Source organism: Crinia signifera, chromosome 6, assembly GCF_055691185.1.
Source record: "Crinia signifera chromosome 6, ASM5569118v1, whole genome shotgun sequence".
Taxonomy (NCBI): domain Eukaryota; kingdom Metazoa; phylum Chordata; class Amphibia; order Anura; family Myobatrachidae; genus Crinia; species Crinia signifera.
Window position 1 is genome coordinate 29,402,158 of NC_139222.1, and position 13,686 is coordinate 29,415,843.

The window sequence follows — 13,686 nt, forward strand, 5'->3', positions numbered from 1 at the left end:
CCATGTTAACATTGAATCCTATGGAAAATCGCATCGAATCGATCTTAAAATCGAGCTCCCAGATACTACATAAGTACCTAAAGTACTGCCAGTGACCACTAGTGGGCACTCAACGGACCAAATTACTCCTTTGTGTGCTAAAAAAAAATAGAAACTGACAGCAATTTTTGCAGGGACACTGATCTGCTTCAATCTTGCTGGATATGGGGAGAGGGAGCTGTGAAGACAGAGATTGGAGGTAGGAGCAGAAAGGGGCTGGGGGTGGGGTGGAGAGTTTGTGGGCTAAAAACAATCACAGCTCAAAGTGAAAGTAAAAACTGCCACAGCTCAAAGTAAAAATACATTGCAGGAGCCGTCATTTTGATGGACTTTTTATTAGTAAGACATAAAAAAACAAATTGTGTGGAGCAGGCTGCATTGTTCAGCTCCTACCTTTTCTGTTGATGCCTTAAAATGGAGGCGCGGATGTTTCTTCTGCCCCGTGGCTGTGACAGCAGCGCGCACATAGAGTAAGTAGATCCGCAACAGGTGAGGGAGCGGAGGGGAGATAAGGAGGTACTGTAGGTGGTTGGTCATAGTTAAGAGAAACTACTTTTTAGAATAAGTTTTTTTTTTAAGATAATTGGGTTTTATTTTTGTGTTGAAGAGGCTAAGGGGCCCATTTATCATACTAAGGGGCCCATTTATCATGCCAATAGCCGCAAATATATTAAGTATCATTGGAATGTATCAGGAGGGACCACAGCAAGAATCTCTGATCCCTGCTGCGATCCCTCCTGCACTGCCACCGGCTGCTTCCCCCATAGGTTACTATTGGGTATGCGAAGCTGGCCGATGTATCAACATCGGGCAGCAACGCTTCGCATCCCTGGGCTATTGCCATTCTGAGATGGCGGTAGCCCATTGTAGCCTATGGGCTATAGATTGCACTTCCGCTGGGGCAGTGCGGTTAGTGGGGTCGGTAAGGGGTCAGCACTAACCACACATGTGCAGACACCCCCCCCCGGCTCAGCACATCGCATGGACAGGCTCCTTTCGGAGCCCTGTCCCTGTGCGCCAGGAATGATACATCCCGCCAATAGGATCGCATTTTTACAATGCTATCCTGGGTGGTAACAATCCGCCCAGATCACATTGTAAATGCGATCTGTGATAAATGGGCCCCTAATGCTTTTAACTCCTTTGCCGCTGAGGGTTTTCTCACCCTGGTGCTTAGGGTATTTATATAGTAATTTAGTTAGAATCAGGGCTGGGTGCCGGGACACGGAGGCAGCACGAGTGTGGTGCAATGGGGGCCTTGATGGCCTCACTGGTGTCACCAATGTGGGCAGTACTGCGGCGCCAATGTCAATATGGGACCGGGTGGTCCCACCAACGACACCGATGGAGGCGTGCCCGGCACTTACATAGGAGAATGGGAATAGATGTCGTGTGTGTGTGTAGGGCATCTATTCACGTGACGGCACGGGCAGGGTGTTTTAGCAGGGTGCTGCTAAAGTGCCATACAGAAAAGGAAGAACCACAAGTCTAGCTATAGCTGCTGTATAAGGAGTGTGTAAGTATCCTATAAATTGATAGGCCAAAAAGAAAAAAGAATTATACAGCGCTAGGTTTGACTGAATGAAACACACTACCACATGTAAAAAGTTAATAACACAGGGTTGCCGACCCTCCCGGAATTATCAGGAGTCTCCCGAAAATCGGGTCCCCCTCCCAGACCCCCCGGAAGGGTGGGCAACCCTCTCGGAATCAGACCCCCACTGAGCCCCCCCCCCCCCATCACGGCATTTAAATGCCGCAATCCGCGGGTCTCAGAGGAGGGAGCAGAGCTAAAATGACACTCGTGTCGTTTTAGCCCCGCCCCCTCCATGGAGATCAGTGATTTTGACTATTTCCCTAATGGGGGCGGGGCTTAATGACGTCAGTCAAGCGCCCCCCCAGCGGAGAATTTGAAAGTCGGCAACCCTGCGTTATACTATACAGTAACACCCTTATAAATGTTTTGTTACACAGTAGTATCACTACACAGTACACTACACAGTATTGCCACTTACACAGAACACCCACAGTAGTTGTGCCACACATCATGCCCACAGTCGTAGTGCCCAGTACACATAATACCCAAATTAACAGTGCACAATACACCCACAGTAGTAGTGCCACACATAACGGTACTTATGTACTAACTGGGCTGCCGATTTTGAAATCGGGTCCATCGCATCGCATCCGACCATATCGCATGCGATGCGATGCGATGGAGCCGATTTTTCCATAGGATTCAATGTTAAAATGGACTGAGTCCATTTTAACATGGAATTCAATGGGAAAAGGGGTCCTTTTCATACCCCTACTATCCAAGTGGGCATGGAGTTGGATATAAACCTGTGGCGAGCGTAGCGAGCCACCGAGCCCGAAGCGTGGTGAGCGGACACAGAATACCGTCCCCTCGCTACGCTCGCCACAGGTTTATATCCAACTCCATGCCCACTTGGATAGTAGGGGTATGAAAAGGACCCCTTTTCCCATTGAATTCCATGTTAAAATGGACTCAGTCCATTTTAACATTGAATCCTATGGAACAATCAAAAAAATCGGCAGCCCAGATAATACATAAGTTCCCACATAACACCCACAGTAGACATGTCACACATAATGTGCCAATTACACATAATGCCCACTGTAGTAATGCCCCTTACACATAATGCCCATAGTAGTAGTTGGGTGGTGTGGTTATTACACTACACAGTGCTTAGATTGGAGAACTATTAAGCTGCTGATGCGGCTGATGCTTTAATCAAAATAAATCTTCAAATAAAGACAAAGAAAACTTTATTTTTATAATCTATGCATCCATTTTTAAATGGTCAGTAGTGTGATTAGGGGATCAATCCTATTTTTTGCAGCTGCACTAAATCTCGCACCCTTCGCATCCTGGGGTAGCGAGCACTTTTGTTGCCGTAATGATTTGCATCAGAAAATGAATTATAAATAATAGGTTCAAACCCTGGGGAGAATGTGGAGAGGCTGTGGGATGCCAGGTATCCGCGTCCACCCACCTACCACACTACCACACCTGCCACTCCACCACCCACAGCACCCCCACATCCACCTGTGGAAACACCACACACACTCCTTACACACCTGCCCCTCCCCCACCCATGGCACACCAGGCTCTCCCACATCCACAGCAGGCCCAGACCCTGTCTAAACATTTTTTTAACTTATAAATGCAATAAAGCTGGGGTAGCCAACCCTAGTCCTCGAGAGCTACCAACAGTGCATGTTTTGCAGGTCTCCTCACAGAATCTCAAGTGAGCTAATTAGCTCCATCTGGGTATCTTTTAAAATGTTTCAGTGATTAATGAGTGCAGCTGTGCAGCAGCTAGGTTGTCTGGAATATGTGAACTGTTGCATACCCTCCAACATTTGAATATAAGAAATCGGTACACATTCAGAAAGAGGGCGTGGTCATTAAAAAGGGGGCGTGGTCATGTGCAAAAAGGGTGCAGCCACGTCCCCTACTGAATGTGTACTGTGCACCAACCAACTACTACACCCCATGGCTATATGTACCCAGGTTACCTAGGATTGCTGATGGTGTCCCCTGTCCCGTTGCTCCGCTGTTGCATGAGGCGGGCAAGATTCAAATTAATTTCCAGACCGCTGTGTTATGATTGGCTGCAGTGCCTGCACTGTGATTGGCCGCAGATTGTGTAGGCGGCTACCATTGGCTGCAGCACTGTCAGTATTATGCAAACTTATTTATACAGATGGGCAGCTCCCCTGTCAGCCAAGCCAGCATCGGCTGTCATATTCTGCAGTTCCCCAAACCAGCACCACTATAGTGGATCCCCAGCTGCTATCAGGCTCCAAGTGGCCAGCAGTGCATGCTGGGACTTGTAGTTCGGAACAGGAGATTCACGTTTGCAAAACTTGGCCAGCAGATGCGACTACTGGTATAAATTAAGTTCAGGAAAAGGAGGCGAAGAGCGGAAGTAGCGGGAGCAGTCGTCCACCCCCGAAGACACTCCACTTTTCTTACCAGTTGGTCTGTATCGTCCATTGCGGGCCGGGTGGGCACAACAAGCTGGGCCACAGAACGCTAACTCCTGCTGCTCCAGTGTTGCCGCCTTCTCCTCCTCCCCCCGCACGCCCGGGACTGGTGCGAGCTTGCCGCCGCACATGAGTTAGGCAGCTTGCTCTGCATGACACCCAGGCCAGTGCAGGAAGGGAAGCGCCGCTGAGTCAGTATAATAGGGCTGAGCAACTACACGTGTGGGTTAGTTTCTCTGGTACTTATGTATTAACTGGGCTCCCATGTTAAATGCACCCCATTTTTTCATACCCCTACTATCCAACTACGCATGGATTTGATTTTATATAGTGTGGCGAGCCACCGTGCCCGAAGCGTGGTGAGCACACGTGGTCTCATAAGAAAAACGGGAGCCCAGATATTACATAAGTACCGTTTCTCTTCGAGGAACCCTTACTCTGCGACTGCAGCCAGAGTCCAGACACTCCTATGCTGCCCGCACCTTCAATGACACCAGCGCAGGGTTGCCTAAAACCGGTACACTATGATTTAGCCGGTACAGACCATTTAAAAACGGTACTGTACCGACTAAATCGGTACAGTTGGAGGGTATGCTGTTGGTAGCTCTCGAGGGCTAGGGTTGGCTACCACTGCAATAAAGGACCTCACAAGTTAAGGAGGCGGAGCAATGAATCACCTAGTATAATAATATGTTTTGCAAATTAAGCTGAAAGTTGTCAGTACAGTCACACAGCGAGTCTGACAGCACAGTTACACGGTTCTAACTTAACAACAAAATGAATATTGCGTTGGTCCATGGTGGCTGTGCCACTACCAATTCTGAATGAATTGGTAACCCCATCGCCAAGGGGCCACGCCCGATAGCCATGCAATAACAGCCACGGGTGGGGGGGGGGGGAGGGGAGGGGGAGTGGGATGGGATGGGTTTCTTTGTCTCAGGTTCCCAAGCCTGTATGTGGGTCTCTTTGTCTTCGGTTCCCAAGCCTGTATGTGGGTCTCTTTGTCTTCGGTTCCCAAGCCTGTATGTGGGTCTCTTTGTCTTCGGTTCCCAAGCCTGTATGTGGGTCTCTTTGTCTTCGGTTCCCAAGCCTGTATGTGGGTCTCTTTGTCTTCGGTTCCCAAGCCTGTATGTGGGTATCTTTGTCTTCGGTTCCCAAGCCTATATGTGGGTCTCTTTGTCTTCGGTTCCCAAGCCTGTATGTGGGTCTCTTTGTCTTCGGTTCCCAAGCCTGTATGTGGGTCTCTTTGTCTTCGGTTCCCAAGCCTGTATGTGGGTCTCTTTGTCTTCGGTTCCCAAGCCTTTAGGTGGGTCTCTTTGTCTTCGGTTCCCAAGCCTGTATGTGGGTCTCTTTGTCTAACTCACGCCGCACCCACAACGTTTCAGAAATTTTGAGGCCCTTGACCTGGATGAGCCAGGGGGCACCTGCTCAGCTGGGCAATCAGCCACAGACAGGGGTGGGCATTTGGGAGCATTGACCGGGTCTGCTGGCTTGGTTTTGACCGGGTCTTCTGGCTTGATTTTGACCAGGTCTGCCGGCTTGGTCTTGAATTCATCTGCCGGCTTGGTTTTGACCGGGTCTGCCGGCTTGGTTTTGACCGGGTCTCCCGGCTTGGTTTTGACCGGGTCTGCCGGCTTGGTCTTTAATCTGTCTGCCGGCTTGGTTTTGACCGGGTCTGGTGGAAAGATGTTGAATGGGCCTGCAGACTTGTACTTGAACGGGTCTGCCAGCTTTCTCATGCGTAGGTCTGCCCGCACGTACTCGAATGGGTTAGCCGGCATGTACTTGGATGGGTCTGCCAGCAGGGACTTGACTCTTTCTGCCACCAGGTACTTGACTGGGTCAGCCGGCCTGTACCTGGATTGGTCTGCCAGCCTGTACTTGAATATGTCTGCTGGCTTGGATTGTTCTGCCGGCTTGTGCTTGACCTTGTCCGGGTCTGCCGCCTTGTACTTTAATGTGTCTGCCGGCTTGGTACGTTCTGCCGGTTTGTGCTTGACCTTGTCCGGGTCTGCCGCCTTAGATCGTTCTTCCGGCTTGTGCTTGACCAGGTCTACCGGCTTGGCCTTGATCGCCGCTGCCGGCTTGGCCTTGACCGTGGTCGTCGGCTTAGCCTTGACCATGGTCGGGTAAGTGGCCTCTGGGTAGAGTGAGATCCGCTTAGATGTTGGGGGCCTTCGCGCCGGATGATTATTTACCACAAGTGCATACGGAGGCCAGTGTGGTGTTGCTGATATTTGAGCAATAGGCATGTCAGCTGTGACTACTTTGGACACTCTTGTGAAATGAATTTCCGCTGTGACTACTCTAGACTGTGACTTATCTTCTTAAGAGGCTGCAGCAGAATGAGGACCAGCAGCTCTGAGCACTCTTATTTATAACCTCTGTTTGGGCATTGTGATGTCATAATAGTTGTGTTCTATGCATTGTGATGTCATAATAGTTGTGTTCTATGCATTGTAATGTAATAAAGTACTTTCTAGATGCCCAGACATGCCCAGACATGCCCAAGCCAGTTCAAAAGTTTGGAATCGCATAGATATTTCCTTATTTTATAAAGAAAAGCAATGTTTATTTTTAAAATAAAGATAACCTTAAATTAATCAGAAATACACTACACTGTTAATGTGGTAAATGCATAGTTGCCTTCTCTCCTAAATTTTACAGGAGACTCCCTGAGATAGCAGCAATCGCCCTCTCTCCCTGATTAGTCTAGCAATCTCCCTCATTTCACCTAGCCCACATTATGTAGCTGTTACATTTTCGGAAAAAAAGGATAGAAGGATAGATGAACAATCCCTGACACGTACTAGTGACTCTTCTTTAGCAAGTATAGTAGCTCTTACTAACTGCTTTGGGGATCATCTACATTTGGATATGTAATTTTAATAGTTTCCTCAGATGTAGTAAAACACACCCACGCTTCTAGGTGACAAATTCACAATATCTTCAAATATGGAACTAGACACGCCCTTTGGGTGGAGCATGACACACCCCCTCAATGGGCACTGTGCTACATTCTACTACCAAACATAATCTCCCTGAAATTAGTTTTGAAAAGTAGGCAAGTATGATCTTAAGCAATAAACCACATTCTAGAGCAGTAATCCTAGATAGTGTCTGGAAAACAGAAAGTGAAACTAACACTCTGTTCCCAGCTACCAAACACCATGAGGTGAGGTAGGGGACATGTACCCCAACACTAGGACAGTGTTGGTATTGGGTAGTAGCATACCTCCCAACTGTCACGATTTTAGAGGGACAGTCCCGATTTTCGGGTCCTGTCCCGCTGTCCCACCCGCGGCAGCCATTGTCCCGCTGCGGGGGGGTGACAGTTGGGAGACCCCCAATCTAGTAGAATAGACGCTGTGCGCATGCGCACAGCGTCTATTCTCGTATGAAAATGAGGTTGCGGCTAATTAGCATAAGCCGCGCCCTCATTTGCATACGCCCCGCCCCCTTTTCGGGCGCTCGCGCGGCTTTGCCGCGCGAGTGTCCCTATTTCTTACGGACAAAAGTTGGGAGGTATGTAGTAGTAACCTTCCTCTATCACACTAATCACCATGAGGTGAGGTAGCTGTGCATGACATAGGCTGTGACAGGCAGCTCCACACTCCTCTGCTATAATGCCTAACCCACAGCACCTGGTGTGCACATGTGGTCTCCCACTCAGTACTAACCAGGCCCCACACTGCTCAGCTGCCAAGATCAGATGAAATTAGGTCTATCCAGTGTGGTATGGCTGGGGTCTGGGAGAATGAGAGGGAGAAGATGGGAGCCCTGTGGCAGAAAGCCCCTGAAGGGAACGGTCTACAGCAGGGCTGGGCAATTGCGGCCCTCCAGATGTTGATGAACTACACATACCAGCATGCCTTGCTTCCGTTTCAGCTTGGCCACATAGCAAAATGAATGCAAAGCATCCTGGGATGTGTAGTTCATCAACATCTGGAGGGCCGCAATTGCCAAGCCCTGGTCTACAGGGTTGTGGAGACAAAAAAAAAAAAATCACACACAGCGCCTTAATTAGGACAGTGGGTAACAGGGGCGTAGGGAGGGCGGAGCACAAGCTCCAGGTGCAGAGAGATCAAGTGGCGCTGGAGCAATGCAAACTGTGCTGCCGGCTCCCCGTCCTACTTACCCGCTCCCTCCCCCGCCTGGCTGGCTGCGGCACTTACAGTGCTTGTAGTTCAGTGTGCGTGGAGGTGCCGGGATTCAGCATTCAGAGGCACATGGCAGGACGGAGAGGCAGAGACAGTGGCATCATGGGAATTGTAGTTTAATAGGAGCGAGAGGCGACTAGCCGGGAGAGACCATAAACTATTAGTCTGTGCTCCCAAAGCCAGGAGGTGTGCCCTATCATATTGCTGGGGTTAGGTAGGAGGCAAGTAGATAGTAAGGAAGAGATAGGAGGAGGAAAGAAGGGGGAGGGTAGGAGAGGGCTATAGGGTGCAGGCCCCTCCCCGGGGGCGTATAACCATACTTAAGCACAGGACAGGTAAAGGGGGAGGGTCAGAAAGTGCAGCAGGTGAGGCAGAAAGGATTGTCCAGCAAGAACATCCAGGAGGCAGCAGAGGAATGATATAGAAATATTCTGATAAGTATTCCTTCTTATTCTTTTACTTAATTCCATATTCGGCACCCTGCTACCCTGCTGCAATCTGCTGTTACAAACTCCCAACGTCTCTGTAATTTTATGAATTCAATCTTTAATGCAGATAGAATTTTATCACATGTTTTATATTATGCTGGGCAACTTTCCCCTAAGGAATAAAAGCACCTAATAGAGTCTTACACCTATAACCTAATAGTACAGTTGGGATTCAGTGCAGAAGTTATTTAAATGCACACTTCTAGTTTAAGGCCAAAAAATGAGTTCTTAGGGATTTATTATTATACTCTAGTTGCTGCAGCCTTCAGGAAAACAGCATAGAATTAGGCCCAATTCAGGGAAGTTAGAAACAAGTCCCATCCCCCCTCCCCCTAATTATATTACTGAGGGCCTGTTTACATGGCATATACAATACCTTTACCTACCCCTCCCACCAGGCAGGGCATACAATGGAGTCAGCAGGCTGCCTAGCAATGATAAACAAATGCAGAATTCGGGCAATAATATGAAATACATGAAATGTGTGATTATAGATGAGCATTTGTAGAACTGAGTTGTTTCTTATCATATGTACTAGGGGAATTACATACAGTTTTCGGTAACATAATACAATATTGCATAGCAGTGTTATTAGGATATGACAAAGCATATGTTCAGATAGGCAGAATGCAAATATGGGAACGCATGTTTTTTTTTTATTTATTTATTTTTATTTAAAGTTAATATAATGCAGGAAAATTCATTATATGGTGCAATTTTCAGTGTGTAAGGCATCATAGGGGTATAATAGACAGTATTATAAATATGTTGCTGAATGGGGGAATGATATATTGTATCAGGTTAGATTAAGCTGCAGTCAGTAATATAATATGGTGTCGCATACAAATTAGTATGTACAATAATAATAGTATACAGGATATCAATAATTGAATTTATTACGTTTGTGCATGATAAGCATTTTACTGCATATTAGACTGTTATATCTTTGGCTAGGCCAGAGTAACCCTACGTTACTTCCTGAAAAGCGCTGGGTAATCTGCTGCTTTATACAAAATCCTGTGATGTTAGCATTCTGTTAAGTCAATTCATGCAATTGTATAAGAAGTAATGAATATAATTAGGGCACAGGGGCTAGAATGTGCTGGAAATTCGGAAATGGAATAAGCAAAGCAGAATAATCACAGCAAAAATCTAAGGCATTTTGTGTAACATGGGTGGAAAACAGTCATAGGTGCAATAGCATGAGCAGGGTGTAGATCAAATTATGTATAGGAATCAGAAGGGTGCAAGGAGACCTATGCGCAGTGCACCCGCCAGCAATGTGGTGGCAACATCTTATAACCTTTATGCTAATACAAGGGATAACAGCCCCGTCTTTGGAAGCTCAGTACAAGTTCTCTGTCATGGTCATTTAGAACAAAGGTAATGCACTATTTACTGAACAAGCTTAGTGAAAAGTCTAATGCCAACGGGGCTTAATGGAACACTACAAATTTCCATGGGGGTAGCTATTCAGGCACTTGTATATGGTTAGAGGCAGGGTAGGAAATGGAAAAAGGAGAATGCAGGGAAGGTGGCATTATAGGATTATTGCTCAGGTTTTGGGAGGCTGCATGGTGCAACGTATTTACACACAGTACAAACTAACATGTTTTATGTCACCTCGCAGTGCAACCCTTCCTCTTCCACCTGCAGATGCCGAAGGATCGAGGGGTATGGCCAGGCTCATGACCTGGACGGACGCTGAGCTACGGCAATGCCGAAAGCGTAGAATGCAAATGTACTCTTTCTTGACAAGAATGAGTTCTACGTTGTGTTAGTATGCGCATAAAGTAGCAAGAGCCTTACATTCGCCATAGTGAAGAAAGCATTAGTGACAGCGGCACGGAGAAGCTGCAGGTCAGCCGGAGATGTGTTAGTGCAGAGAGTGCAAAGCGCATGCCAAAAGGCCAGGTCACTGGAAATTCAGGCTCATCCATCACATGTCTTACCCAGCAGGAAAATCAGTGAATGACGCCTTAGAAAAGCAACAGTGCAGCGTCGCTTACCAGTATTTTGAAGATGCGCTCAGAATAGTGCGCAGCTGCGGGGTAGGGGCCCAATTGGGGAAGATAGATATTGAATCAGCATTTAGGCTCCTCCCCCTTCACCTACATAGTCACGAATCCATGGGACTAAAGTTCAAGGGCAGTTACTATGTGGCTCTATGCTTACCCATGGGTTGCGCCATTTCATGTGCATTCTTTAAAAAAAAAAAAAAAAAAATTCAGCACGTTCCTGCACTGGTGCGTTGAGGCAGGGACGGGCTGCAGGACAATTGCGCACTATCTGGATGGCTTTCTAATGGTCAGCCAGGTGAACACTTATACATGCGTGCGGCTGTTAAAATCCACGCAGGCGCTGTTCCACACTTTTGGGGTTCCCATAGCAACGGAAAAAACAGAGGGGCCTATGAACAAACTGCCGTATCTGGGAATTGAAATAGATACCACCAGCAGGCTGTGTAGATTACCAGAGGACAAGGTTGCTGGCATTATGAGGCAGATTATTGGAGAGCATGCCAGAGCGAACAAGATTACACTAAAACAGCTCCAATCGTTGTGGGGGACACTGAATTTCACATGCAGGGTTATCCCTATGGGCAGAATCTTCTGCCATAAACTGGAAAGGGCCACAGCAGGGGTAAGTAAGCCGCATCATCTGATTAAGCTGACAACAGAAATCAGAGAAGACATGTTGATGTGGGAGACAATTCTAAGGGAATTCAATGGTATTCGCATCTTGCCGGCACCGCCTGTGTCGAGCAAGAGGCTGCAGCTGTACACCGACGCAGCAGGGTTTTTGGGGATTCGGGGCATATCTCGAGGGAGAATGGTGCACATCCCAGTGGCCGCAGAGCTGGGTCGGAGCAGGGCTGACAAGGAACATGCTGCTGCTAGAGCTGTTCCCGATCACAGTAGCGGTGGAGTTGTGGAGTAGCTGGTTAGCCAACAAGGAAATATCCTTCTGGTGTGACAACCTGGGGGTGGTCCAGGCGGTCAACAGGCAGAGTGCCTCCTCCCCACCAGCGATCAATCTGATCAGGTATTTGGTATTGGTTTGCCTGCGGCACAAGATTAACTTTCGCGCCAAGCACGTCCCAGGGGTAGATAACATCATAGCGGATGCCCTCTCAAGGGGAAAGTGGGAAGCGGCACCTCATGCGCAGCTGCAAGGTTTAACAGGTCCACCTCATTTATGGCAGGTTGTCAAGATGGCGTGAACAAGCTGGTGAAAGACTTGATAGCGCCTGTGACATGGAGAAGCTACAGGGTAGCTTGGGAGGAATGGGGGAAACATAAGAAAATAGCAGCGAAGGAGGGTAAGTGGGAAAGCGAAGTGCAAAAAGAATTCCTGTGGGGAAGGTACAAAGACGAGAAGTCTAGGGCGCAAGCGAGCGTAGCGCTGGCAGCCATTGCTTCCTTTACAAAAGTAGCAGGGGAGGAGGACATTACAAAGAGCTTTACCATCAGCTGAATGATGAAAGGTTGGGGCAGGCGGAGCCCAACGGAACCTGATACTAGCCGGCCCATTACAGAGACAATGCTGGGGCAGCTCATGGCGGCAGCAAAAGACATGTGCAAAGGTGGTGTTTGAAACAGCATTGCTCATGGCAGCATTCGCAATGGCATTCCATGGGGCATTTAGGGTTAGCAAGCTGGTGGCTGCATCAAAAGCCTGCAAGGGGTCAGGCATGTTGGCGGGCAATGTATCAGTGAGCGAAACGGTGGTGGCCTGCAAGATACACAGGTCTAAGACAGACCAACAAGGCAAAGGAAAATGGGTGGCATTGCGGGAAGGAAGCAACCCAGAGACCCACCCCGTTAAGTTGGTAAAATAATACTTGGCGCTCAGAGCCAACGAGGGTAACGGAGGGTCTGAGGCCTTTTTGGCGCACGCGGATGAGTCCCCACTCACGGTATGCCAATTTAAAATCCTGCTTAAGTGATGTGTGAAGGCTAACGGTTGGCAGGAAAAGGAGTATGGTACGCACTCGTTTAGAATTGGTGCAGCCACCACAGCGTTCGAAGCAGGGTGTTCGGAGAAAGAGATAAAATGCATCGGGAGGTGGTGCTCAGCTAGCTACAAGAAGCACATCAGGTTTGGGAGAAAGGAATTGATGCATAGCTAACACCCTGCCTGAGCGGAGGGTCTCCTGTGGTTGGTAATTTTATGTAATTTGTGTGCAGAGGGTCGTTATGAAGGTTTAAGTCATAGGGTGAGGGAAGGTCATGGTAAGGTGGCAGGCTACGGTTCTGAGAACCTAGCGTTGGCGAAAGTACCTGCGGGCCAGCCAAAGTGTGGCGCCAGGAAGCGGAGGCACCCAAAAAGGGGGTGCAGATCTCCAAAGGCCTGGCGTCGGGGGGGGGGGGGGGGGCAAGTTGGGGATCCAGGTCGGTTACCGGTTTCAGTTGCGAGAAAGGGTCCATGGGCAACCCCCCACGGTCGGCTTGATTCAGTTACGTTCGAGGGCTGGTGGACCGCAGTGCTTTCTTTGCCACCTAAGTGATTAAGATAATATTGGTAATCACTTGGCGCTCAGAGCCAACGAGGGTAAGGGAGGGTCTGAGGCCTTCTTGGCGCACGCGGATGAGTCCCCACTCACGGTATACCAATTTAAAACCCTGTTTCAGCGATGTGTAGGAATTTATGCATAGCTAACACCCTGCCCGAGCAGAGGGTCTCCTGTGGTTTCAAAATTTTATGTGAATTGTGTGCAGTGGGTTGTTATTGAATGTTTGAGTCATAGGGTGAGGGAAGGTCACGGTAAGGTGGCGGGCTGCGGTTCTGGGAACCTAGCGTTGGCGGAAGTACCTGCGGGCCAGCCAAAGTGTGGCGCCAGGAAGCGGAGGCACCCAAAAAGGGGGTGCAGATCTCCAAAGGCCTGGCGTCGGGGGGGGGCAAGTTGGGGACCCAGGTCGGTTACCGGTTTCAGTTGCGAGAAAGGGTCCATGGGCAACCCCCCACGGTCGGCTTGATTCAGT

The 13,686-nt window shown here is 48.7% G+C and overlaps 1 pseudogene; it reads right to left on the reverse strand.

The window, feature by feature from the left end:
* Nucleotides 1-7,685: 7,685 nt before the first annotated feature.
* On the reverse strand, nucleotides 7,686-7,803 carry LOC146011765 (5S ribosomal RNA; annotated as a pseudogene).
* Between the last annotated feature and the right edge of the window lie 5,883 nt (nucleotides 7,804-13,686).